Source organism: Poromitra crassiceps (genome assembly GCF_964638095.1).
Source record: "Poromitra crassiceps genome assembly, contig: HAP1_SCAFFOLD_85, whole genome shotgun sequence".
Classification (NCBI taxonomy): domain Eukaryota; kingdom Metazoa; phylum Chordata; class Actinopteri; order Beryciformes; family Melamphaidae; genus Poromitra; species Poromitra crassiceps.
This window is the reverse complement of record NW_028152246.1, coordinates 766,791-771,523: the sequence shown is the minus strand read 5'-3', so window position 1 is coordinate 771,523 and position 4,733 is coordinate 766,791.

Here is a 4,733-nt window from a genome sequence, read left to right as displayed (position 1 = left end):
GAATAATAGGCCACACATGTTTAGACAAGGCAACAGATGGATGGCAGAGAGGCAGATCTCTCCTGCAGCCGCCCTCATAAGAGTCTCATCAGATATAAGTTCACTTGGAGATTCAGAGTCTCTCTAATCTCTCCCCCTTCCTCTCTCTCTCTCCCTCTCCCTCCCTCACTCCCTCTTTCTCTCTCTCTCCCTCTCCCTCCCTCACTCCCTCTTTCTCTCTCTCCCCTCTTTCTCCCTCCCCTCTCTCTCTCTCCCCTCCTTCTCTCTCTCTCCCCCTCCCTCTTTCTCTCTCTCCACTTCTCTTTCTCTCCCCTCTCTTTCTCCCCTCCCTCTCTCTCTCTCCCTCTCTCTCTCTCTCTTCCTCTCTCCCCTCCCTTTCTCTCTCTCCCCCTCTCGCTCCCCTCCCTCTCTCTCTCCCCTCCCTCTCTCCCCCCTCTCTCACTCCATCTTTCTCTCTCTCCACTTCTCTTTCTCTCCCCTCTCTCCCCCTCCCTCTCTCCTCTCTCTTTCTCTCCCCCTCCCTCACTCCCTCTTTCTCTCTCTCTACTTATCTTTCTCTCCCCCTCCCCCCCTCTCTCTCTCCCCCTCACTCCCTCTTTCTCTCTCTCCACTTCTCTTTCTCTCCCTCTCTCTCTCCCCTCCCTCTCTTTCCCCTCCCTCTCTCACCCTCTCTTTCTCTCCCCTCCCTCTCTCTCCCCCCCTCTCTCTCTCTCCCCCCCTCCCTCCCTCAGAATGCCCAGAGAGGTGTGCACGGTGGATGGGGAGTGCTGCCACCCTCAGTGTCTGGGCGGCTGCGTGGCTCCTGGCAGTGACACGGTGTGTGCCGCGTGCCTGCATTACTACCACCGCCGGCACCTACAGGTTCGAGGGCTGGCGCTGCATCAGCGCTGCATCAACTTGAGTGAATGAGAGGATTAGAGCTGTTTATGGATTGTTGCAGTTCTTCGCGTTGCCCGAGGAGGGCAGGGACACACTCTCTCACTCTCATCAGTGGGTGTGTGTGTGTTTGTGTGTGTGTGTTTGTGTGTGTGTGTGTGTGTGTGTGTGTGTGCGCGTGTGCGTGTGTGTGCGTGGGTAGGTTTGTGTGTGTGTAGGTGTGTATGTGTCTGTGAGAGATAAACTTATAGTGAATGAGAGGATTAGAACTCTTTATGGATTGTTGCAGTTCTTCGCGTGGCCAGAGGAGGGCAGTGATGCACTCTTTCACTCTCATCACTGGGTGTGCGTGTGTGCGTGTGTGTGTGTGTGTGTGTGTGTGTGTGTGTGTGTGTGTGTGTGTGTGTGTGTGCGCGCGTGTGCGTGTGTGTACACAGTCATTCACCCTCCAGTAAATGCAAATCATTTGTTTAGGACTGTGTCCAACATCATGATGCCAGGGGCTACTTCAGTCTGAAGACTGCCTGCTTGTGTCTCTTGCTCTCTGAGTTCTGCTAAATGGGGGGAATGCCCCTTTATTTAGGTGGAAGCTGGCAGAGAGGCTGTTGACTTGCGATCACAGGAACAGAGACATCCAGGGGCTCAGGTGTTGTGTTGTAGCGTTAGCATACGCTCTGGGTAAGTACCTTGTTGAAAATGTCAAGGCCTGAAAAACAAAGGTGTCTAATCTCTCCCCCTTCCTCTCTCTCTCTCCCTCTCCCTCCCTCACTCCCTCTTTCTCTCTCTCTCCCTCTCCCTCCCTCACTCCCTCTTCCTCTCTCTCCCCTCTTTCTCTCTCTCCCCTCTTTCTCCCTCCCCTCTCTCTCTCTCTCCCCTCCTTCTCTCTCTCTCCCCCTCCCTCTTTCTCTCTCTCCACTTCTCTTTCTCTCCCCTCTCTTTCTCCCCTCCCTCTCTCTCTCTCCCTCTCTCTCTCTCTCTTCCTCTCTCCCCTCCCTTTCTCTCTCTCCCCCTCTCTCTCCCCTCCCTCTCTCTCTCCCCTCCCTCTCTCCCCCTCTCTCACTCCATCTTTCTCTCTCTCCACTTCTCTTTCTCTCCCCTCTCCCCCTCCCTCTCTCCTCTCTCTCTCCCCCTCCCTCACTCCCTCTTTCTCTCTCTCTACTTATCTTTCTCTCCCCCTCCCCCCCTCTCTCTCTCTCTCCCCCTCACTCCCTCTTTCTCTCTCTCCACTTCTCTTTCTCTCCCTCTCTCTCTCCCCTCCCTCTCTTTCCCCTCCCTCTCTCACCCTCTCTTTCTCTCCCCTCCCTCTCTTTCCCCTCCCTCTCTCACCCTCTCTTTCTCTCCCCTCCCTCTCTCTCTCCCCCCCTCCCTCCCTCAGAATGCCCAGAGAGGTGTGCACGGTGGACGGGGAGTGCTGCCACCCTCAGTGTCTGGGCGGCTGTGCGGCTCCTGGCAGTGACACGGTGTGTGCCACGTGCCTGAATTACTACCACCAGGGGCGCTGTGTGGCCGACTGCCCCGCCGGCACCTACAGGTTCGAGGGCTGGCGCTGCATCAGCGCCGAACTTTGCTCCAAGGTCCACCTGCCCGACTTGGATCTGGACGGTCCCCCGTCCAGCTTCGTCATCCACGCCGGAGAGTGCACGCCTGACTGCCCGTCCGGATACTACCGCACCGTACCCGACAGGTGAGCTGGGGTGTCACACTGACATGGAGCCACTAGGGGGAGCTGCAGTGAATGACTGTTGCATGACTTGGGTACCAATTCAAGTCCCTGCTATCAGTTTCTATTCTCGTTTTTGTTATATTATAGAGCAAAGCTTGAACCAATTATCCTAAAATAATGGTGATACTAATTTAGGTGACACCTAAAGGCTTTCAGTCTATTCTAAACATCTAATTGGCTGGTAAAAGTGTGAAAGTAAATTTGGGGGTTTTCTCCTTTGTGGCATTCAGCCGACACGGTGTAGAAAGATCATGTCAGATCATTTCCAAGGGCAGAAATAAAAGAGAAGAGCCAAGGGTTCGAGCAGTGGTCCCCAACCAGACCGGTACCGTTTTTCTTTTTTAAACATAGGCTATATAATATTATAGGCTGTGTGTGGTAGTTTAAACATAGTTTCAAGTTGACGTTTATTTATGTTTGTAGTTGAAACAAAAACAAAAATACTGTAGGCTACATACAGTACAACACAAAAGCCTGTTATTTACCCTTTGTCGCCACCTGGTGAGTAAATATATGTGTAACTAAAACCATTAAAATTGACAACCGGTCCGAGACTTTTTTTCCCATGTATCTACCGGTCCTTGGCACAAAAAGGGAACCCCTGGGTTAGAGGTTCAATAATGAATGTAAGCCATTGGAATGAGTTGTCTTGGATTGAGATGTCTTCACCACCTGCTCTGTCTCTGCAGCACGTTCTGTACAGCCTGTGTGGGCCTCTGTGATAAGGTGTGTGAGGAGAAGGTCATCAACTCCATGGTTGCCGCCCAGTCTCTCAAAGGCTGCACGGTTATCAAAGGCAACTTGCATATCAACATTCGCAGAGGCCGTAAGTACTGGAACACTGCTGCCATGCTTGCAATGCTAGCTGCTCTCTGCTAACACAGCTGATGGTAGTTGTTGAAGGAGGGCAAAGCAGGGCCTCATCAACTTCCTCTTCCGAAATGTGGCAGGTAGCCTGGAGACAACAAACACCTGTTTGTTGTTGCATTAACAACGGTCCCACATCTCCACCAAGGATGGAAGACTGGATGATTATCAAATACTATTTGATCATCACTGGGAACCACCACCCTACCCTACCCCGCAACTAGCTAGCCCAGCGTTAGCGTCGTTAGCATAGCTTCCCGGTCGTAGTGGAGATGGCCCAGGCGAATCGTAGACAGAATATCAGCTTCTCTTCATGCAGCATCCAAGCTTGAAAGCGTCTCCTTGTGGCTGCGTGTTGTTTTACTGCCGTCACAAGTACAGTTTAACACCATCTCTCCACACTCTTGCCTAACCCACGTTTCTAGCTGGGTACTGTTGTCACTACTCAATCCGTACAGGCTGCCCCATCTGTTCTGCACATGTGCGAGCGGCTCCGCCCTCTGGCACAGCAGGTACAGCAACGCCACTTGTACAAACTTGATACAAACCAGTGTTTCCCCCTAGAAATATGTTCAGGCCTGGAGGGATTTCGAAACGCACCCTGACCGCAACGGTGAGGGCCGTCGCTGGCGACGCTAAACTTTTAGCTAACCTGTTCGCATCTATGTTCACAATGGCATCCCAAGTATCATCATACTATTATGGGATGCGATGCGAACAGTTGTATTATGGGATGTGCATTTGTGTGTATATAATCTTAAAATCAGCATCTCAATTAGCTCTCACACTTTCAGAACATACTGGCTTGGTGGTCTGATGCTAAATACTGGGTATATGAATACTATAATGCTCGATTTGATGTAGCTATTCATTTATACTGGTAAGGCAACTAAAAATGTGCTTTGATACACATGGAGGATATTGTCTGCTGTGAAAAGCCCATCTCCCATAGTGATTATTGGAGCGATATACTGTAGAGCGTTTTTTTAAGGACTCTACAAAATGATAAAGGGCATGCATCCAAAATACGTTATGAAATTGGACATATAATCTGAAATATAAAATTGTGTGGACAGCTGTCTCTAGAAAGGACTGAGAATTGGCCTCAAAATAAGGCTGTAACATTCAAAAGGCAAAAACCCATACAGTACACGTAACATATAAAAACCAGTTTGAAATTAGGATATGTGGTACGGTATAATACAGAAACATGATACAAAATAAGCCATTTCAAATCTCAAAACAACCAGTTATTAATCGTTTTCTT